The sequence below is a fragment of the Equus quagga genome, chromosome 12 (genome assembly GCF_021613505.1).
Source record: "Equus quagga isolate Etosha38 chromosome 12, UCLA_HA_Equagga_1.0, whole genome shotgun sequence".
NCBI classification, from domain to species: Eukaryota; Metazoa; Chordata; class Mammalia; order Perissodactyla; family Equidae; genus Equus; species Equus quagga.
In genome coordinates, this window is record NC_060278.1 from 82,412,849 (window position 1) to 82,435,993 (window position 23,145).

The 23,145-nt window shown below is 46.2% G+C and overlaps 1 protein-coding gene across 4 annotated transcripts in view; it reads right to left on the reverse strand.

Annotated features, from left to right (window-relative positions):
• Positions 1-857: 857 nt before the first annotated feature.
• The window catches only part of STK35 (serine/threonine kinase 35), a 126,345-nt gene continuing 104,057 nt past the window's right edge, over positions 858-23,145 (reverse strand). Inside the window, exons 5-6 of one of the 4 annotated variants that reach the window (XR_006891021.1) lie at positions 20,496-20,671; positions 16,184-17,850 (exon numbers count right to left, since the gene is read on the reverse strand). The gene's annotated coding sequence lies outside the window, so the exon portion shown is untranslated. Of the gene's footprint in view, positions 929-16,183; positions 20,672-23,145 lie in introns of those variants that run through there. The other 3 variants (XR_006891023.1, XR_006891018.1, XR_006891017.1) reach the window with 3 other exon arrangements.

Below are 23,145 nucleotides of genomic sequence, written 5' to 3' on the forward strand. Positions count from 1 at the left end.
CAGTGACCATCTAAGCAACGTCCATGGATTATCCGTTATGTATTAAACACTGGGGATTTAAAGATAAAGAGGCAGGTCCCCTTTCTCCATGAGAACACTCTCTAAAGGGAAGAGAAAGAAGGTACGGAATAATGTGCAAATACCTAGGGAGAAGAGATGTGGGGGAATCATGGAAACTGGACCTTGAATAATAAAAATAATAATAACATTAATAACAATACCTTTATATAGCACTTAGCATGTACCAAGTACTGTTCTAAGCGCTTTACGTATATTAACCCACTTAAACCTCAGTACAATCTTACCAAGCACCTTTAGTACCTGCATTTTACAAATGAGGTCAGTGAGGCTCAGAGAGGTTAAGGAGCTTGCCCAAGATCACATAGCTAAAAATGTGGCACAGGCAGGATTTAAATCCAGGTGGCCTGGCTTCAGAGGCTGTGCTGAACTGCTTCTCTCGGGATGGGCAGTATATTGGATGAGAAGGACAGAAAGCTTCTGGGCAAAGGAACTAGGGGAGAGCACGTAGTTCTGTGAATGTGAGACACAGAATACATGGGGAGAAGCGGACGGTAAGGGTAGACAGATGGATTCCGCCGGAATCAGAAGCTACGAGAACTCCCACACCTGCGCCAGGAAGTTGGGGCTCTATCCTGTGGACTTGGGTCCCCAGACCTTCCCACTAATGTCCTTTAGGCCAGAAAGGACAACATGAGCTTTTAGAGAAGTCTGGGAGTGTGGCTTGATGAATTCTTTTGACTTCTACTACCATCTGAAAAACTCACGAGAATTCTATATTCTACACCATAATACAATTGAGTTGTTTTCATACAAAAAATTTTAATCACTTACCAGCTCAATTATCATTTTTCTACACAGAACTCCAGGCACATCTGTTTCCATCCCTGGCTTCCAGCCGGAGGCGTAGCTGTAAACAATTGGAGTCATTTAAGATGCCTGAGCCAGGGAAGGGCAGGTCAGACCTGCGTTTTCAAAGATAACTCTTCAGCATAGCAAGATCCTAGAAATAACTTAAACGTCCATCAAGAGAGAACCGGTTAAATAAATTGCACTCGCACAATAGAATACTCTGGTGCTTCAAAAAAAAAATATGAGATCAGCATGTTCAGATAAGGAAAGCTCCCGGAGGTAACATATTACAAGAAAAGAGTAGAGTGTGGCCCCGTGTATGTGGCGTATTCCCATCCGTGTGGCAGTGTGGAAAGCAAGTGTATTTCAGGGACATCCCTCCTTACACATGCTTGTACAGGCGGGGGACACTTCTGGAAGGGTTTCCAACAAAGTATCAACACGTGCGCCTCTGTGGAAGGGCAGCGGGGGTAGGAGGAGAGAGAACTTAACTTTTCATTGCATACTCTTTGGTCCTATTTGAATTTTTACCATGTGGCTGCATTATTGTTGCAAATAAAAACATTAGTTTAATGAGTCTTAAACTGCTTCAGAACAAAAAGTGAAAAAAATGGTTTTTAAGAAAAAGGAAAACTGAAAAGAAGTCTGGCAGCAGTCCATCATGGATGGCGGGTGGGGAAAAAAAAAGTGGATGGGTGGGGTTATAGAGAAAGACCTAGTAAAAAGCGACTGCCCCAGAGGAAGAGGACAGAAGGTCAGCAGAGGAGGTGGCTGTGGGGATGAGAAGTCTGAGAGAGATTTAAGCTCTAGAAACTACAGGACTTGGCAACCAGTGAGTCGTGAAAGGTAGAACAGAGGCGGAAGTTAAGAATAACCTTGGGGAGAGGAAAGATGGAGGAGCTGCTCACTAATAGAATGTACACAAGAGACAGAGACAGAATGTGGGGGACAATGAGCTCGGTTTCGGACCCACTGGGTTTGTGGTATCTTAGAGATGGCCGATTAGAAACGTGAGTCTAGGACTGCACCTTATTGATGGCAACACTGAGTTCTGACTGAATAAAGAATGAAATGTGATTTCCTTTCCATGCAGAAACGAACACAGCAGGCCTGAGATGGCTTATCCTTCGAAAGGCCTGCTGTGCGAGGTTGGCCCCTGGCTGACGGACGTCTGGGAACTTGACTGGCAAGCAGTTCCCTGAACTGATGTGAAACTCTCCCTGGGTGATAAAGGGGGCTCACTGTTCATGCCAACAACATAGTTTATGCTGAACACCTGTTTTCCTTCTGGAAGTCTGGAACTTGGGTACATGCTAGGCAGGGGGTGTCTATGTGACCAGCCCCCAGTAAAAACCTTGGGCAGTGAGTCTCCCATGAGTTCCCTGGTCGACAACATCTGACATGTGTTGTCACAATTTGTTGCTGGAGGAATTAAGCACATCCTGTGTGCCTCTGCTGAGAGAGTGCTCTCAGAAGCTGGCTCCCGGTTTCCTCTGGAACTCATCCCATGTACGTTTTCCCTTCATTGATTCAGCTTTGAATCCTTTCCCTGTAATAAATCTTAGCCATGAGTAAACTATATGCTGTGTCCTCTGAGTCCTTCTAGGAAATTAGGGAACCTGAGGGTGGTCACAGGAACCCTCAGATGAAGGTGGGGTGGGAGAGATGCTCAGAACCTACATCTGCATGGCCCCTCTGTCCTCCTCACCACCCTCCACCCTCTCTCTATCACAGTTCCAAACGAAGATAAAACATTAAGCATTTGTCTAAAAAAACCCTGGAGGGGCTGGCCTGGTGGCACAGTGGTTAAGTTTGCGCACTCCTCTTTGGCGGTCTGGAGTTTGTGGGTTCGGATCCTGGACATGGACCTGCACACGGCTCATCAAGCCATGCTGTGGCAGCATCCCACATACGAAATAGAGGAAGACTGGCACAGATGTTAGCTCAATGCCAATCTTCCTCACACATACACCAAAAATAAAAAAAATTAAAATTAAAGAAACATAGAGCTTCCCAGAAAAAAGGTGTGGTGGGAGTAAGGTGTGCTCCGACAGCTGCACCTGTCTCATGACGGTGTCTCACCAGCTTCGTGGTGCGCCTAAAGCCAGCTGCTCCTTGACAGAGCTCTGACAGCATGCTCAGTGCTGACTGCGTGATCTCTAGGTGCTTACTCGTCTGACGGTTGGTCTGCGGCTCTGCGATTGCTCCATAATGGAATGGTTTGGGATTCTCCTGAGACAAATCCCAACAGAGGAAACAAAGGCTGATGTCACAAAGCCTCTTAAAGGAGGCGCAGGACGAATCTTCCACCCAGGCCAGAAGTCAAAGTAGCCCCAATTAACACGTGATGAGTGAAGACGGATGCACCAAGGGCTTTTGATCGTTATAATCCCCAAGCTGCCCAGCTGAAGCATCTGCTCCTTCTCCTGGCCAGGCCCTGGCCCCAGGGGTCTCCGTCATAAGGGTGTGTCTCAGAGAGGAGCTGTTAGGACAAGCAGTGGTTCCTCAGACTGACTCTGCTCTCAAAACTGCCAGTGTCGCCAAGTGCTAAGCCATGCATCTCTGAGAAATGGTGAGGGGTGGGGTGGGGCTAGGGGTGATGGCCTTTTTGCGCTACAGGTCATGATTTTCCTTGCTGCCACGGGCTGGGGTAAAAAAATGGCGTGGCAAGCCCTTTACTATCAATTCCTCATCATTGGACGGACTGGTTTTCTCCTAGAGCTTTGCCATTGGCCACATAGTCTTTTTCTTCTTATTCTTTCCAGAATACTCCTTACTCCTCCCAGGAAAACAGAACTTCACTAGTCTTGAAAGTAACAACCCTACTCAACTATGGAGGGGAGAGCTTACGGGGTGACAAAGGGCTCAGCAAGGGGGGCTGCTCACACAATCTCCACATACTTACACGTGAGAGCAGTTAACTGATCTTCCCATACAATTATAAAGACCGTTTCAGTTGTTGCAAGAGTTAGTCTTCTTTTTTTTATTTTAGAGAATCCTTAGTCTGAATTCTTTGATATAGTTATCGGAGTCTAGCCTTGCCTCATCTGGGTCTTTCTCTTGGCAGTTTATTAAGAAATTTCTATTTTCTTCCTAGTTCCACCCAAATTCTATTTCTACGCACAGTGGAATATTCCCTCTATAGTCCATCACCTTGAAGAAACAGCCAGAGTTCTGAGCGGTTAAGATTCAGAAAGCCTTGGTTTCAGATTCCACCTATGAACTTTGGACAAGTTACATAACCCCTCTGGGCCCCGTTTTCTTCACTGTAAAATGGGGAGAGGTCCTGGAAGGAGTCAACATAATAATCCTGTGACACACTTGGCCTCGTGCCTTTCACGTAGCAGGCATGGAGTAAAAGGCAGCTGCCATCGCTCTATTACATGTCACAGCACAGGCTTTCTCCAATTCTCCCTAAACTCGGGTCTTACAGGCCCCCACTGATGGAAGTATTGACTGTTTCTCCCATTTTTCTCTCATCCTTGATTAACTCCCTATTTATTTTCTCTTTTTTCCCCCTGTAGATTATTCTCTAAGACATCTGAGTCCTATAGGCGTTTCTTCCCTAAGTTTAGCAATCTTTATCTTAAGTATACTCCCAGTACTTCCTCCTCACCCATCTACTCTTAACACTTCCATCTTATCAATTAACACGTGTTCATAGAGAACTTTCCAGGCTATAGACAGCATTTTCATGTCAGATAGGACACATACAAGACACTAAGAGTTAATAATTAATAAGGGCTTCTAGGAAAAAGTTCATGTCGTAATTTAATTCTGAGTTTTGAAATACTTGTAACAAGGATATATGGTTGATTGAGATGTTTAAATAACCACTTTTCTTTTTTGGTGATGAGCTACATGCATTCTAGATGCTTCTTTTCTCCTGAGGTTCTATTCAAGTCTCATTTCTTCTGCCAGAATAACAATGGCCGAGTAGGTAGGTTCACATGCCCTGCTTCGGCAGCCCAGGGTTTTGTTAGTTCAGATCCTGGGTGTGGGTGTGGCAGTGCTCATCAAGCCAAGGTGAGGTGGCGTCCCACATGCCACAACTAAAAGGACCCACAACTAAAAATACACAACTATGTACTGGGGGGCTTTGGGAGAAAAAGGAAAAATAAACTCTTTAAAAAGGATATTGTTTAAAAAAACAAAACAACCACAATGAGATACCACCTCACACTCACCATTATAGGAGGGCTATAATCAAAAAGACAGATAATAACAAGTTTTGGTGAGGTTGGAGAAATTGGAGCCCTCATATGATCCTGGTGGGAACGTACCATGGGGCAGTTGCTTTGGAAAACAGTTCGACAGTTCCCCAAAAGGTTAAACATGGAGTTATCATCTATATAATCCAGCAATTGCACTCCTAGCATATACCCAAGAGAAATGAAAACCTCGGTCCACACAACAACTTGTACATGGGTGTTCATAGCAGCATAATTCATAATAACCAAAAAATAGAAATAACCTGGACGTCCATGAACTCATGAATGGATAAATAAAATGTGGCGTATCCATACAGTGGGACTTTATTCGGCAATAAAAAGGAATGAAGTACTGTTAGATGCTAAAATTTGGATGAACTTTGAACACATTATGCTAAGTGAAAGAAGCCGGTCATGAAAGACCATATATTGTGTGATGCCTTTTCTATAAGATGCACAGAGTAGGCAAATCTATAGAGACAGAAAATAGGTTAGTGGTTGCCTAGGGCTGCGGAGGATTGCAGGGAAATGGGATTGACTGCTAGTAGGCACAAGAGTTCTTCTTAGTGATGAAAATGTGCTAAAATTGATTGTGGTGATGGTTGCTCAACTCTGTGAATATACTGAAAAACCATTGAATTTTACACTTCGACTGGGTGGATTGTATGGTATTTCAATGATATCTCAATAAAATGATTAAATTATAAAAAAATAAATAAGGAGCAGTACAAGATCTTATCTTGATAATAAAGACTAAAAACTGAAGGTCAAGCAGTTGGCGCAGTGGCGTAATGGTTAAGTTCTCACGCTCCACTTGGGTAGCCTGGGGTTCACAAGCTCGGATCCTGGGTGTGGAGCTAGCAACACTCATCAAGTGACGCTGTGGCCGTGTCCCACATACAAAATAGAGGGAGACTGGCACAGATGTTAGCTCAGCCACAATCTTCCTCAAGCAAAAACAGGAAGATTGGCAAGAGATGTTAGTTTAGGGGCAATCTTCCTCACAAAAAAAACCCTAAAAAACAGGAAACAACCCTGAAGGTCAAAAGATAGTTTGAGTAACTGCGGAAGCCGTAGGCTAACCTTATCATCGTTGCAAAACTGATAGGGCAGGCATTCTAAGAAAAACCAAACCTTCACAGGCAGATAAAATTGGGTCATCTAAAAGGTATTTCAGTATCACTTCCCCTTGGCTCCTTCACATTACCCTGCAAGCCAGTTGAGACTGCTCAGGAATAATGCTTATAACTATTCAATTCAAATGACCTGTATTCAATGCTGTACAGCAACCAAACCGAGGAGAGATGCTAATGGCCAATCGTGGACCTCACGCCCTGTGAACAGCTCCTGCGTTATTCTAATCTTTGCCTGGGAGTTCTTTACAGCCTTTGATTTGGCACTCTGCCTGAAAGGTAGGAGTGAAAATCAGCTTAGCCGTGTGTCTGGAAAGTTCTCAGTTCCCTCTCATCATGAGAGCAAAAGTAGAAGATGTTTCCATATCCAAAAATAACCAACTGAAAAAATATATTAAAGAAAGCCCTGCTGATAGCGGCAACAAGGAGTACAAAAGGTGTGGGGCCTACATACAGGAACTCTAAAATATTACTGAGGAACACAAAAGGAACACATCCTCCTGAATAAGAGGAACAATATTCCATGCTTCAGGATGAGAAGACAGTATTGAAAAAAGTCACTCCCCTCCAAATGATTCCATAGGTTCCATATAATTCCAGCGACAGCTCCAGTCGAAGCACGTGTGTGTAAGGACGTGTGTATGTGTGGGCATGTGTGAACGTGTGCACACAGGTACTTTTCAGAGGTTAGGGGCACAATGTGCACAACTTGATTCTCGAGTTTTCTTGGATGAGACTACCACCAAGAATTTTTTGGAGAAACAAGAACAACAGGGTGGATTGAAGGAACATCTACTCTGGAATTAGAGGAACAGAAGAGACTCCAGAAATAGACCCCCATATTTTAGTAGAAATTGGTAAGTGGTGTTGGGCAACTGGCTAGTGTGAGAGGTCGTGGCCTGGCCTGCTGCTGGGGAGGCGCCAGCCCGGAAAGCTTTCCATTGCATGGAGAGCACTTATGCTAAATGGGAATGTACTACGTCTATGACAGAGCTAATCTGATAACAAGAACTCAGACATCCCGACATCAAGTGTAGATGGGCTATTACAGACTAGGTAAATTGTTGTGTAGGGTGGGGTCGGGAGCTATTGTATTAAAGACATGACCTCTCACAGTATTGGGAATAAAAGCTCAAGCAGAGGAGATGCAGAAGATCCGCCTAATGCTAATCTCTGCAATCCTAGGAGAGCCTCAGAGGGATAAGGTGGGCCACAGGGAGCTGTGAAAACTCCATCAAGATATCCTTCACCTGAGTTAAGTGAATGCACGCCCTCAGCGACTCCATGTCTGGATGTCGAGTTGTCTAATTTCTGCTGACCCAGAAACTAACAGGGGCGTTGGTTTCCCACAACTCTCTGCTTGGAAACGTGCAGAATTAGATGCCTCCCTTGCTCTATACACAAAAATTAATTACAAATAAATCAACACTCTGATGCAACAATTCAATTTCTAGGAATCTCTCCTATTGCAATACTCATAAAAAGTGTATCAAGGATTATATAGAAGCATATTCATCACAGCAATATTTCTATTGGCCAAAAGAGTAGACAATGGTAGTCATGATAAGAGCTAACATATGTTGAGGACATGAGTCTGGCTTTGCTCGAAGTCTTTACACGGAGTCCCTCATTGGATCTTCACAACAACCATCCGAGATGGCTGGTATTATCGGTTCCATTCTACAGAGAGGGAAATAGTGACACAGAGAGGTTATGTCACAATCCAAGGTCACAAAACTGGTTTGGACTCTAGATCTGGCTGCAAAGCTCACTCTCTTAATCTGAACTCTTTACTGCCTCGACCCAAATGTCATTATTCATTCATTCAAAAACATTTATTGAGCACTATCATGTTCTAGGCATGGTGCTCAGCACCAGAGACACACTGAATAAAAGTAGGCGTGGTCTTACCCTCATTGAGCTTCCAGTCTAATGGGGGGATAAGGACATACAAAGACATGCACAGCTATAAACTCTGATGAGTGCAAGAAAGGAAGGATATGCAGTGCTTTGTTTAACAGGTCACATGATGAAATCCAGGGTGCGGGGAAGGCTTCCTTGAGGAGGCAACATCAGAGCTGAGATCTGATGGGGAAGGAGGTTGGGGCAGGTAGGGGTGTGTATGTGTGTGTGTAGAGACTTGTGTAGTGATCCTGTAGCAGGAGGGAGTGTGGTGTACCTACTTATGCCAGTAACTACAAGCACCAGTGTAGGGTCCTAGCTTCTGAGAAACTTACGCATGTCACCCTTTTTGCAACCTCCCAGCCCAAGCATCCTGGAGCTTGGCAGGGTGGAGGGTTATGGCAGTTTTGGCTGCGTCAGGAGCATGTGCCTCTAAGGGTTGGGAGGCAAGGAGGTACAGATACTCCCAGCTGCTGGGCTGGGGCTTAGCATTCTTCGCATGCAAACAGCACCTTTGGTGATATACATCTGCAGGATGGAATGATAATCTGATCTACAGGGAGGCCACTCCTTGTGACCAGGCCTTCAGACATGCTCTTCTTGGAAAAGAGAGACAAACACAGATGGGTCCATACAAACGATCAGAGACAGAACTTGGTTTTAAAGGCACTATGCCATGGGCACAGCTGGTAGGTACCGGCTACTTCCTAGAGTCAGATACCACCACGCATCCACCCTTTGCTGGAAAGCAAGTCTCCCCAGCCTCGCTCCTTCACTCCATGAGCACTTGGTAGGAGTAAGGTGCAGGCTGGCATGCTGCAGGCAACAGAAAGAAATACCGTCCTTACACATATCACAGCGCCTCCAATCCTTTTTGGAATAAGCAGCAGTATAAATAAATACACATAAAAGTTAGAAAAAGCAAAGCATACAGACATAAAAAGATCAAATTCTACACAAAAATATATTATGACTATAACCATATAAAACAAACCAACCAATATACCATAAATCATAAAAGGACTAGGAAGAGACATTTTCTTAAAAAGAGTGTAAATTATATTTTGCTTCTCAAAGGTGGAATTAGGTAAGATTTTCCTACTTTTTTATATTTCCTAAAGTTTTAAAATAAACACAGACTACATTTTTGATGGCAAGATAGTAAACTTTATTTGAATCCATTCATTAATTATTCAATAGATATTCATTGAGTGCTTTTGCACCAGGCACAGTTCCAGACACTGGGGACAACAGAGTGTGTGTGTGTGTGTGTGTGTGTGTGTGTGTGTGTGTGTGTGTGTCATGTCAAGGATCAGGAAGGGCAAGGGGGTTTAGGCAGAGGGAGGAGATTGCAGGGTAGTAGGATCATGTAGGCCCTTAAAGAGCATGAAAAGATTTTGGATTTTATTCTACACAGGATTTAATAATACAGTAAGCGGGAGAACGGGAGTTCAATGCCCTTGCAGGAGAGAGAGCAACACAGTATGGAATTGCATGGCTCAGATGCTACAGTGAGGACTTCCGAGTAGGGCAGGAGCGGTTGGGAAGGCTTCACAGGAGCAGTAAACAGTTGGACCTGAAGGAAGATAGGCTTCACACAGGCAGACAAGGAAAGCCACGCTGGGCAGAGGACGCGTATTATGTCACAGCCTTTTCTTTAACAAAATCAAAACCCAAAGCTACACTGACAAGTAAGCATTTTAAAGGAAGGAGGCTCTGTGTTGACAATAAACAAGTAGACTTTTTTTTGAGATAAAAGTATGCCAAAAATGATGGCAGGAAATTACCAAGATGTTGTCTGTTATACTCATATTTGTTTCCCTACGAACTCAGAGGATGCTGAACCTCCTGGCTCTTGTGAAACATTCACACCAGGGGGGAAGAGGCAATTCTACTCAGAGGGCAGCCCAGAACTTTTGTGAACCTATGGAACAATGAGGATGAGCTTTCAAGTCCTTTTTTCTTTTTTCTGTTTTCCTGGTACTTGCTAAGTGGGACCAGCCTCGCCATCAAATACAGGGTTTTGATTGAACACGACATGACTGTCAGCCGTGTTTCTGAAAAGACTAGCAGGGCTTGGCTCCCAAGTCACTATACAGGGGTATAACTTCAGAGCATTTCCGAGACAGTGAAAGTGCCAGGCACGGCATGGAGTCAACTGTAAGGGCCGCTCAACAAGCACTTACTGCTCACAGGGCGAAAGGGCAGAAGGTGGAGAGGAGCCCAGGGTGCTCTTACCAAAAGCAACTGAAGAGTTCTTGCTGTATGTGCCCCCGCCACACGGAAGGCAACCTGGGCCCCAAACCCGGCAACAAAAAGGCAGCCCAGGTAGGCTCATTCCTGCCCTGGAGTGAACGAGAATCCCTCCGGCACTGGAGGGGCCTGGCAGTCCCGGCAAGCGGAGCAGACTGGGAGCCCCGCTGGTGAAAAAAAGTACAGCCGAGGGAAATGCTCTCCTTGTCTGCAGAGCCTGGGACGCTCATCCCCACCAGAGACACTGGGCTGGGGGGTGGTGCTGGCAAGAGGGGCTCTGACACCACGAGAAGCCTGGCCCAGGAAGCCTCTTTGTCCCCATGGGCCTGAAACTCCATTCCCCCACCCAGAGACAGGGGTAGCCAGGTGACAGTGACAAAAGAGATCCTGCCTCAGCAAGTGTCTGGCCTAACGAGCCTCTTTGTCCCCATGGGCCTGAAACTCCATTCCCCCACCCAGAGACAGGGATAGCCAGGTGACAGCAACAAGAGAGATCCTGCCTCAGCAAGTGCCTGGCCTAACAAGCCTGTTTGTCCCCATGGGCCTGAGACTCCCCTACCCAACTAAGAGACACCCAGCAGCCCCAGTCTGGGGAAACCCCTTCCCCTGCGACAGGCAGCACCAACAGGGGCCTATGGGAGCCCCAGCAGCACCAGATAACCAAACAGGCCCAAATAACATTGCAAAGGCTGAAAATTAAACTGTCATTGAAACCACAGCCCAGCAAAGTAGGCCAGTGCCTGCGTGCTAAACCTAAACACAGCAAAGTCTACTAAAATGAAAAATTTAAATAGGACCCCAAGGAGCCTGACAATCAGACAACACGTCCAGGAACAGTAAAAACTTACCCATTACGCCAAGGACCAAGGAAATCACAAACTGAATGGGAAAGGACAATCAGTCAACTCATGCCAGTCACGATGAATTAGACGCCAGAATTATCTGACGAGGACTTTAAAGCTGTTGTCACAAAAATGCCAGAACAATCAATTACAAATTCTCTTGAAACAAATGAAAAACTAGGAAATCTCAACAAGAAACAGAAATTATAAAAAACAGTCAATGAAAATTTTAGAAGTGAAAAATGCAGTCACAGAAATAAAAAATCTCAGCAGGTGCTCTCACTGTTAGAGAGGAGATGACAGGATAGAATCAGTGAACCTGACGACAGACCACTAGAGTTTGACCACTGTGAACAAAAGAGAGAAAACAGACTGAAAAAAAAAAAATGAACAGTGCCTCAGGGGCTTGTGGGATAATAACAAAAAAAAAGCCAACGTTCATCATTGGAGCCCCAGAAGAAGAGAAGAAGGAGAGGAAGCTAAAAGAGTATTCAAAACATAATGGCTGAGGGGCCGGCCCCGTGGCCGAGTGGTAAGTTCGCATGCTCCGCTGCAGGCGGTTCGAATCCTGGGTGCGGACATGGTACCGTCAAGCCACGCTGAGGTGGCGTCCCACATGCCACAACTAGAAGGACCCACAACTAAGAATATACAACTATGCACTGGGGGGCTTTGGGGAGAAAAAGGAAAATAAAATAAAATCTTTAAATCTTTAAAAAAATAATGGCTGAAAACTTTCCAAAACTTACAGACACAAACCTACAGATTCCAGAAGTTGAGCAAACTCCAAAGAGAATAAAGCTAAAGAAATCCATGTTAAGATACACAATAATTAAACTTCCAAAACCTAAAGACAAAAAAATTTTGTAAGCTGCCAGGAAGGCAGGATATATTACAGACAGGGAATACCAATTTGAGTGTTTCCTGAACACTCAATTTCTCATCTGAAACCCTGGAGGCCAGCTGGAAGTGGCGTGACATTTTTCAAGTGCTAAAAGAAAAGAACTGCCAACTGTGAATTCTATGTCCAGCAAAATTATCCTTCATAAATAAAGGGGAAATAAAGCCACTCTCAGGCAAAGGAAAGCTAAAAGAATTTGATACCAGTAGGCCTACCCTTAAAGACGGGCCAAAGGAAGTTCTTCAAACAGAAAGGAAATCACAAAAGAAGGAATCTTGGCGCTTTAGGAAGAAGGAATGACGGAAAAAAACAGAAATATGGGTATGTACAATAGACTATTCTCCTCATGAGTTTTACAAATCATATTTGATGATTGAAACAAAAATAAAACACTATCTGACACTCATGTAAATAATATTTAAAAGGAGGAAAAGTAGAGGGACCTAAATGAAAGTAAGGTTTCCACACTTCACTCGAAGTGGTAAAGTCACATATGGATGGTGTAATGCCAACAACCACTAAGAAAACTACACAAAGAGATACACTCAAACACATTATAAATAAATCAAGATGAAACCCTAAAAAATATTCAAGAAACTCAGAGGAAGTCAAGAAAGGAGAAACAGGGGAATAAGACTCAGAGGAACCAAATAGAAAATGAATAATAAAATGGCTCTAAGCTCTAACATATCAATAATTACCTTACATGTAAGTGGTCTAAATACATCAATCAAAAGACAGAAATTGGCAAAGTGGATTAAAAAAAAGAAAACATGATAAAAATTTTTGCCGCTTACAAGAATCACTTCAAACTCAAAGCATAAGTGGTTCGAACCATAGGTAGGATGTAAATAGATACACCAGGCAAACAGTAGAAATTTAAAAAGCAGGAGTAGCTATAGTAATATCTGATAAGGTAGACTTCAGAGCAAAGAAAATTACTAGAGGCGAAGAAGGACATTACATACTGAGAAAAGAATCAATCCACCAAGATATAACAATCCTAAATGTGTAGGCACCAAACAACAGGGTGTCAAATACAAGCAGCAAAGACTGAGAGAGCTGAAAGCAGAAATAGACAAATTCACAGTTACATTTGGGGGCTTTAACGCCCCCTGCCCCCAGCAACTAACAGAATGTTAGACAGAAGATCAGCGGGATCTATAAGAGTTGAACAACGCGACGCTGATTTTAGGACACACTTCCCATCCTCTGGGAGAATCTCTTCTACCTCAAAAGGACTCATACCTTGGGAAAAGCCCTTGAGGAAACCACCCTGTGCCAGCCTCCTGAGAGCATAGACAAGCACATTTCAAAATCAGCTTAGAAACTTCACGTGGACAACTGGTCAGAAAAATATAAGCATCATACATAGATCATTAAGGTTGGAAGAAACCTTAAAGGTCATTACCCCAGTCCTGGCCCCAGTGCAGTATTTCTTTCTATAATATCCCCTCCTCCAAACAATCTAGCTCTGCGATGTCCACCTAGGGGCCAACAGAGAGGGGCACACTCTTTTTAGAGGCCGTCATAATTGATGATCAGTATTAGGAAAAAAGAGTTGGGACCATGACTGTAGCCCACGCTCCAATAGTCCTCATGACGGAGAGCTCACTGCCTCCCATTCTTTCTTTGGCAACCCAGTTAGAAAGCTCCTCCTTATAAAACGAGCACTCTCCTTCAGTGTTGTAGCAGTCCCAGTTAGTACAAAGTCTCAAGAAGATGACAACGTGCATGAATTCCCTTAAAATATTCATAACCCCTCAGCCAGCAAATCAGAAATGTGCGCTGAGATATGCAGAGGTTTATAGCAACACTGTGTACAACAGGCAAACCTTGATGACAACCTAAATGTCCAAGAGAGAACTGGTTACATTAAACTCTAGGAGATCCACACGACAGAATACTATACCATCACTGTTATTAAAAATCCTATTTTAAGAGACTATTTAGGAATTGGCCCAGTGGCTCAGCAGTTAAGTTCGCACATTCCGCTTCGCCGGCCCAGGGTTCACCAGCTCGGATCCCAGCGCGGACATGGCACTGCTTGTCAAGCCATGCTGTGGCAGGAGCCCCACATATAAAGTAGAGGAAGATGGGCACAATGTTAGCTCAGGGCCAGTCTTCCTCAGCAAACAGGAGGATTGGCAGGGCTAATTTTACTTAACAAAAAAAAGAGACTATTTAATGACACAGAAAAAGGTTCATTATAATATATTTTAAAGTGGAAAAAAGGTTATAAAACGTTACACAATGCCACTCAACTGCACACTTAAAAATGGTTAAGATGGTAAATTTTATGTTATGTGTATTTTAACTCAATAAAAAAAGAAAAAAATGTTATGCAAATCTTTATTTCAATTTGTTTCAAAATATATACGTGTCTAAGTATGTCTGTATACAGCCCGCCCTGTGGTCCAGTGGTTACCATTTGGCGCTCTCACCGCTGCAGCCCAGGTTTGTTTCCCGGCCAGGGAACCACACTAGCCATCTGTCGGTTGTCATACTGTGGGGGCTGCGCGTTCCTTTGACGCTGAAAGCTATGCCCCTGGTATTTCACATACCACCAGGGTCACCCATGGTGGACAGGTTTCAGCAGAGTTTCCAGACTGAGACAGACTAGGAAGAAGGACCTGGCCACTTACTTCCGAACAAATTGGCCATGAAAACCCTATGAATAGCAGAGGAGCATTGTCTAATACAGCGCTGGCAGGTGAGAGGATGGCCAAAAAAGACTGGGCAGGGCTCTGTTCTGCTATACACAGGGTCACTAGGAGTTGGAATTGACTTGACACCACTCACAACAACAACAAATGTATGTATTCATAAGGACAAAAATTAGTAAAATAAAATAAACTGTTAGCAGGGACTATCTCTAGCATTATAATACCTTTTATTTTTGGAAATTTTGTTTTCCTTACAGTTCATAACATTTTTACTTCTGTAATCAGAAAAAAATATAGTTTGATTTTGACAAGAACTTTACTCTTTGTCACTACAGCAAGCAGCCTACCTCTCACGTCCCTTTCCTCTCATCCATCCACAGTGCCATGCCAGGTTCTCAAAGTTTGAATTCCACTGCTCCCCTCTTGTCTGGCCCTAGAAGGTTCCAGTTCCCCATCTTTATTACTTTAGTCATAACACAAACCCAAATCCTCTTTACTTCTTTCTCTTCAGCAGGCTGAGACAAGGTGGCATTTTCTAAGTTCAACTAGAAGAATGAAAAAGGAAAACAATTACAGAAAAAACCAGTAGCTACAAAATAGTTTTGGCAAGACACTGTTGGTTTGCTCACTCAACAAGTCTCCACCTGTGCTGTCTAATACATTAGTCACTAGTCACATGCGGCTACTGAGCCCTTGACATGTGACTGGTTCAAAGAGAGATGTGCTGTCTGTGTCAAATAGACATCAGGCTTCGAAGCCTTCATATAAAAAAAAAGTCCAAAATATCTCATTAATAATTTTTATATTGACTACATGCTGAAGTGATTTTTGGATATATTGCATTAAATAACACATATTTTAAACATTTACTTCACCTGGGGTTTTTTAAAAAAAATGTGGCTACTCGAACATTTCAAATTACATACATGGCTCACATTCCAGTTCCATTGGCCAGCGCTGCCCCACCCCTTTCTCCCTTGTCTGCCTTTACAAGAAAGGTTGCAATGCTCAACACTCACTTCCCAGCCTCTCTTTCATCTCGGGGCAGTCGTGTGAGACAGTTTTGGCCAAGCGGAAGACTGCTGGGGTGGGGATGAGGATGGGGTTCTGAGAAAGCTTTTGCTTTTCTGATAAAAAGAGACAGACCCAGGGGCCAGCCCGGTGGCGTAGCGGTTAAGTTCACACATTCCGCTTCTGTGACCCAGGGTTCACCAGTTAGGATCCGGGGTTCGGACATGGCACCACTCATCAAGCCATGCTGTGGCAGGCGTCCCACATAGAAAGTAGAGGAAGATGGGCACGGATGTTAGCTCAGGGCCAGTCTTCCTCAGCAAAAAGAGGAGGATTGGCAGCAGATGTTAGCTCAGAGCTAATCTTCCTCAAAAAAAAAAAAAAGTGACAGACCCAGTTGGCATTGCTCCTTTCCGGTTTCTTCCTGTTTTGAATGAAGGTTGGATGCCAAGAGCCAGGGCAGACTTATGAGGCCATGAGAACAAAATCCAACCTACCAAGGAAGAGGGGAGAGAAAGGATACCCCAGCCCGAGCTGCCAGAGCAAGATTTAGCAGCTGAACCAATGCCGACAACTCCCCAATTCAGACCTGTTGTGAAAAAGATCTCTGCTTTTTTTAAGGCACTTTCCGTGGTATTCTGTTACCTGTCCAGGTTCCTAAGTGATGGAACAGTGAAGCTCCCAAAGGACAGAGCTCTGGCTCCCAGCCAACAAGCGTGCAGCCCACACCCCGGCACCAGCTTTCTAGGCCACAGCCCACTCTCTTTTCCCTCGGCTCAACTCCTCTCCAGCTTCGGCGAGGCCTCACTATTTCAGGCCCCTACGGGAACAATCTCATCTCCCTCAAGGTCAAGACCCAAAAGACCCATTTTAAAACTTCAGACCCCCTAAGCAAAATCAACCACAATGATTAAAGTCCTATTTTAAAAGAATAGTTAATGACAGAAAAATGTTCATAATACATTTTAAAGTGAAAAAATAGGTTATAAAACGTTACACAAATCTTTATTTCCATTTGTTTCAAAATTTTCAGGCTGGGGAACGCATATCAGTTAGATGCTGGCAAAAGTGTGGTGACCAGGAATGCTTACCTCATCTCCAGGTCACACGCCTCCCCCGCCAAGGGAAGTAGCCACGGCCATCGAGAGCTGAAAGTTAATACTTAATTATATGAGAACTACAAATTACATGGAATCGAAACCAGCAAACATGCAGTAGCAGGAGGCAGGTTCCCTCACACGGGCCTGAGTCGTCAGAGGAAACGCTCCAGTCCCGTTGGGCTTCTCCAGGTCAGCGTCCCAGCTCTAGGCTGCCTCTGTTCAGAGTGTGGTCTTCAGTGCTCGGCCATTCTGACCTTCCTCTTCCAAATGTATCCCAGTCTGTCTAATTCTCCGCCAAGCGTGCCACTGAGGAAAAGAAAAGGCTGGCCCCCTTGCTGATCTGCATGACATAAGCTCTCGTCACAGCACTGAGCCGTCGAGCATCAAAACGCACCACTGGCAGCCCAGCACCTCTGGTCACCGCTGCCTGAACCCGAAGCGGGGGTCAACAGAAATGAAATTTTGTTGACACTAATAGATACTAGGAGGCCTTGGCACTGGGGATCAGTTGATCTAGATCCAGCTTGTGGGACCTGGGACAAATCACTATGATGGGAAAACCTCAGCTAAAACACCCCTCCAGTCTCAAACCTCTACCGTCCCCACGTGGCAGTTCCTCCTCCGCAGTGGAACTGGCAAACGGTGACAGATGTCTGCTGCCACCCCTCCCACCTCCGCCAGCTCGGGAAACGGCGCCTTTCACCTAGGGCTCAGGCCCCGAGCCTTGGAGTCATTCATGGTCCTCTTTCTCTCCCACCCAACGTGGAATTCCTTAGCAGACCTTTTGAACTCTACCTTCAGACCTGAGTGCCTCTCATCTTTTCATTCCACTGCCGCGGTCCATGCTGTCGTCACCTCACACCTGGACTCCTTCCACGGCCTCCTAAGTGGCCTCCGCTTCCAGCTTCCACGCTGGTCCCTAAAATCCATTCTCTACCCAGTAGCCACAATGGTCTGTTGGCTGAAATAAAGAGTCGGGTGATACCAGTGAAGGAGTTTACTCAATAATCAGGGTGAGGCGTTCGAACCCAGGAAAACAGCTGAGCAGAGCACTCTGATGGAACTGCTCCGAGTGCTGCGAGTTTAAGCGCAGCTTACATCTCTCTCATCAAACAGTGCACGTGCAGGGAAGAGGAAGAGAAAAAAACCTACAACTAGATTTTTAAAAAAAGGATAGAGCACATCTGGACTTTTCTCTAGATTATACATTGAGGGTAACACAAACAAGAATTTCTTGGTTAAACATCAAACAAGTTCCGAGATGCTGATGTTAGCTAGGTGTGGAGGGAGGAAGGACCAGGATCGTTAATTAGTCCCTCCGTCTCTAAGAAATGCAGCTGGGAAATGTGAGAGCGAGGTCCCTCTTTATCTCTTCCTGCTGTGGATCTGTCCAGCTGGCGTCTTCAGTCACGAGGTGTGCAGTTGCCAGGTCACTTGACACAGGCTCAAGGTGGCCTGCACGGCTGCTCCACAGAACAGCTGCTTCACAGCACAGCACGGAGTTTATTGCACTGACTTAAAGCTTGCTTGCTTGCTTTGCCTGTTAGACCAGGGAGAGGGGTCCTAACGATCTGTTCACAGTCCCCTCTTTTGGTCATTATCAACTCACGGTTGCATTCATGACCAATGGGGTGCTCCCTTGGTTTTTCTCCGACACGGTGGGGTACCTCTTATTTCCTTCCCTATCTTATATGTCATTTATTACAGTGCCTTCTGGATCACTTTCGCCTTCCTAGCTAATATGATCGGGGCCTTGTCTAGTCATTGCCTTCGACACCTAGTATAACATTGGAACAACACGATAATTCACACAATCAAAATGACAAATGTGAATACAGGTCCTGTCAATCAGGTCGTATCACTTCTCTGCTCTCACTCCTCCAATGTCTTCCCATCTCCCACAGAACAAAAATTTAAAGTCCTTTCCACCGTCTCTAACCTCCTAGTAATCTAGACCCCACACCTCTCTCCTCCTTCCACTGGCTCCACCATCGCCTCCTCTCCAGCTGCTCTGGCCTCCTGCCTCAGAGACTCTACACGGCCATTCCCTCTGCTGGGAACGTCCTCCTGCCACTGAACGACCTTCACGTCCTCCAGGTCTCTGCTCACGTGTCACCTCCTTGGAGAGGCACTACATGGTATATATTTTCCTGTCTGTCTCCTCCAACTAGAATATAAGCTACGTGGTGGCAGGAGCTTCTTGTTCACTGCTCTATCCCCAACACCCTAGTATAGTGTCTGGGAATGTGCTGGATGAACAAATAAATGCATAGAGATCTTGCTCAAAGCCTCTGCCTAACATTGTGCTGTCTTGCTGTCAAAGTTTCTACTGAAGAATAAAAAGAAACTTGTTCCTCAAGGTCCCAAAGATGTCACAGAGCTCACACTGGTTGAACCAGAGATAGGACGCCCCAGGCTCTGCCTGTTCAGGCAGTTCTTCTCACCCAAAAGCAGCTCCTCATTGGGGGAGGGGCTCCTTTGAACCCTAAAAACCCCACAGAACGGCATAAAAAGCATTGGATTAGATGATTCCTAAAGGCTTCTCTAACCCAAAGTCACACACAGGGAGGGGGCAGAAGAACTGAAAAGACCTTCCTTGGTCTGCCCTCCCCTGGAGCTGCTGCTCTGCTCTGAAAGCAGCCACAGAGAGGCAGAAGGAGGAAGGGATGCCACGGGACGTTATCCCAGGATAAATGGGGCCCTGGCAAGCTGCGAGGCTGCAGCCATAAACTCGCATTGAGCCCTGCTGTCTCAGGAGTGTAACGTCAAGCAATCCACTAATAAGAGATGAGGAAACTGCATCAAGGAAGCCAGCTGATCCCTGGGGAGATGAAGACACAGGGCCTGACGTCAGCATGACACAAGACTCCTATCTCAGCAGTGGCTATGCTACAGAAATGATGCTGCTGTTGGCGTCACAGAAATAATACAGAAATCTGCAGCAGACGTCACCGTCTGCAATCAACGACACCAATGCTGCAGGAGTCAAATCAGAAGGCCAGACAAGGTCAATGAACTTGTGTGTTAAACAAGGCAATGGGACGTCATACAGTTTCTGGAACAGTGTTCAATAAATGTTAGCTGCTATTAGTCAGGGCATTGTGAAATTGACTGTTACTAGAGCTTCCTGGGTGGATTTGCTCGTTCATTCAACAAACATCTGCTGGGTCCCTACTATGTCCTAGGCAACAAAGAGAGGAACAGGCTACAAAAGATTACCCTGTCTTTTGGAAGCTAACAATGTAATAACAATGATGATGGTGTCGATAGAGCCGCTAACATTTTTGAGCACTTGTTCTCCACCAGGTATTGCTGGGTCCTTTAAGTGCCATATCTCATATAATCATCACGACCGCCCTAGGTGTTACTAGCCTTGTTTCAAAGATGAGGAAACTGAGGCTCAGAGACTTACCCAACGGCACACCCCGGGGTGGGTGGGGAGCTCAAATGCCCTCTGACTTTCAAAGCCAATTCCCTACGACCTCATGAAACACGCTTACTCTCTAACCTAGTGGATTAACACGTAAGGAGGGTACGCAGAGGCCTCCCCTTCTACTTAAGGAAGTTAAGGAAGGGTTTCTGAAAACAAAAGGAGGAGAAAACTACCCTTAGCAGATGCTCCTGCTCCAGCTGGTGGAGGAGGTCAGCCGGGGAGTCCAAGTCTGGGAATTGTCGCAGCGGCTGGATTAGACTGACGGGCAGGAATACATCTTCCCAGACTTTTTATTGTGTGGAGGGATGGAACATCCTCATTTTACCTCCAAACTTCTCAGCATTTCTACCTAGTAGAAATACAAAGTATAAATTGAGAAATTTACTCCCCTTTGCAGAATCCCCATGGCATCTCATCCGTAACTTCCTCATAGCACTTGCCACTTTCTTACTATTCTGGAGACTCCCTGACACAGAAGGTGCTAACTAATTTTTACTGAATATATTACTACTGTCAACTTAAAAAGCAATTTTGCCTGTTATTTTATCTCAAAATGAGCTTATGAGAGAATAGCTAAAACAATGACAATTCAGGGTGTGCATGCTATGGCAAACCATAGGTGAAACCAGAAAACAAAGGAGGGGAGCTGCCTTTAGAGAGAAAAAGGGGGCGTATGGACGGGAGTGGGGGCTGAGGGGCTGTTCTAAAGGGAAGTTCTCTGGGGGAAAGTCACAGCTCAGGCTCGCAATGTCTTCTCGTTGGCTGGGCTGTTGCTGGGTGGGGAGAAAAGTCTTCCTTCAGTAGTAAAGTAGTTTTACTTCCCATGAAGGTGCAAGCTTCCCTCTCTTCCTGTTTGTTGTAATTGATGATGGATGACAGGGCCTGAGAGCTCCCCCTACAGGCCTTCCCGACTCCAATTTAGTTAAGGTTTCTTTTATCAATTTCCACACTAGGAAAGGCTAGCCATACACAAACAAATAGTAACAGGCACTCTGTTGAAAGAGCCCTAAAGATAGAGGAGGAAACTGTAACTGATCTGCCCAAGGTCACACAAAGAACCAGCAGCATAACAAATACCCAAATCCAGCAGACTCACAGCCCAGTGATCTTTTAGGACACCATACTGCCACTTCTAACTCGGTGAAAGGCTGAAAAACTTCGAAAGGGAAAAGGAGAAATGTGGGCAAACAAATCTGTAATCTAGCCAGAGGCTAAACGTCCTTGTGGTAGCAGGACAAAAGCAGTCCTCCAATTCACAAGCACCTGCGGGCAAACAGCTGGTAACAGAGGTAACAATAGAATTAGGGTAATGATGGAGAGCATTCATATAGCACTTGCTGTGTGCCTGGCACCATTCTAGGGACTTTACAAATATTAGCTCATAATGCTCACAACGGTTAGGAGCGTACTAGTTCCATCTCCATTTTTCAGTGAGGTAAGGTTTAGCACAGAGAAATTAGGTAACTGGCCCAAGGTGGCCTCATAGCAACTAGCATTTATTGAGCACTTGCCATGTGCCAGAAACTGAGTCTAGAAACTGGACAAGTCCCATTATCTCGCTTAACATTCAAAGCATCCCTAAGATAATTACAATCAATCATTATCATCACTTTCAGATGAAGGTAGCGCGGGTCGAGGAGGGCGACTTGTCCAAGCCCACTGAGCTCAGAGCCCGTGCTTGTAATCACTAGCGAAGTCGCTACGTGCAGGGTGAGCTGATACAGCCTGGGAGCGAGGGGACCGGGCACTGGGCAGAGCCCATGCAGCGTCACGGCGGAATCCTCAGCTAGGGCCACGCCGGGGTCAGATCTGAGCGTGAGGAAGGCCCTCCGCCTCTCCAGATCGCCCCAGCTGGGAGGTTTCCGTGCCGGCATCTTCCGCGCACTGCGAGTCGCCACTGCCCCCTGCTGCCCGCTACACCTGGAGCCCAGTCCCCCGCCCATCTCGACCCTCCCCGGGGAGAGCCCTGCCTGGAGTTGAAGGCGCACGGCCGCCGGGCCCTGGTCCACTTGCAGCACGACCACCACACCCAGGCCGCCACAAAGTCCCCCAGTCCCCGCCCCACCCAGGAGAAAACCCAAGTCGACTGCCCTGCACTTTCTGCATTCTTCCCTCCGCCCTTACTTCCCTTTCCACACCTCCGTCCTGCACTCCCTTCGTCCCTTTCCCTGGGACGCCAGGGCTTAGCCCAGCTGCCTCCCCTGGACGCGGCGCCAGGCCCGTGTCGCCCAACCTACGGTTGCCATGGTGACGCGGGCCCGGGGAGACGCGCCGGGAGGGACCCGATTGCCGCGCCACAGGCGCGCGCCCAGAGTCGGGAGAGCTGGCCCAGCGCCCCCGGTTGCCGTGGCGATGCGGAGGCGCGCCGGAAGGGCCGGGCGCGTGGTTGCAGGCGCGCGCCCGGACTCCGGGAAGCGCGCGGAAAAGGAGGCCGCGTGGGTCCTTGCTCGACCCTGGCCTAGGCGTTTCGGTCTCCCAGGAGTCGCGGGAAGCTCCTTGCCGCCCTCGCCGCCGGGTTGCACCACCCAGCAGCAAGAGTAACGAGGCCTGGGGGACTCAGAGACTGCCTCTGGACTCTCCGAATTCCAAGGGGCCTCGGCGCCGCAGCCGTTCGGGTCTCGTCCTCGTTTTCCCGCCATCAGTGCCCGGTAGCCCCCGGTTGCCATGGTGATGCGGACCTCGGAGGAGGTCCGATCACTAGTGGCAAGGGGTCCGCTCTCCACTTCCCACCAGCCCCCGACTGTGGATAGTAAATGGGGACGAAAGAGTTACACTAGGGGCCTACCAAGATTCTTAGGACTGTCGGGGTGGAGGGCTTTTCCC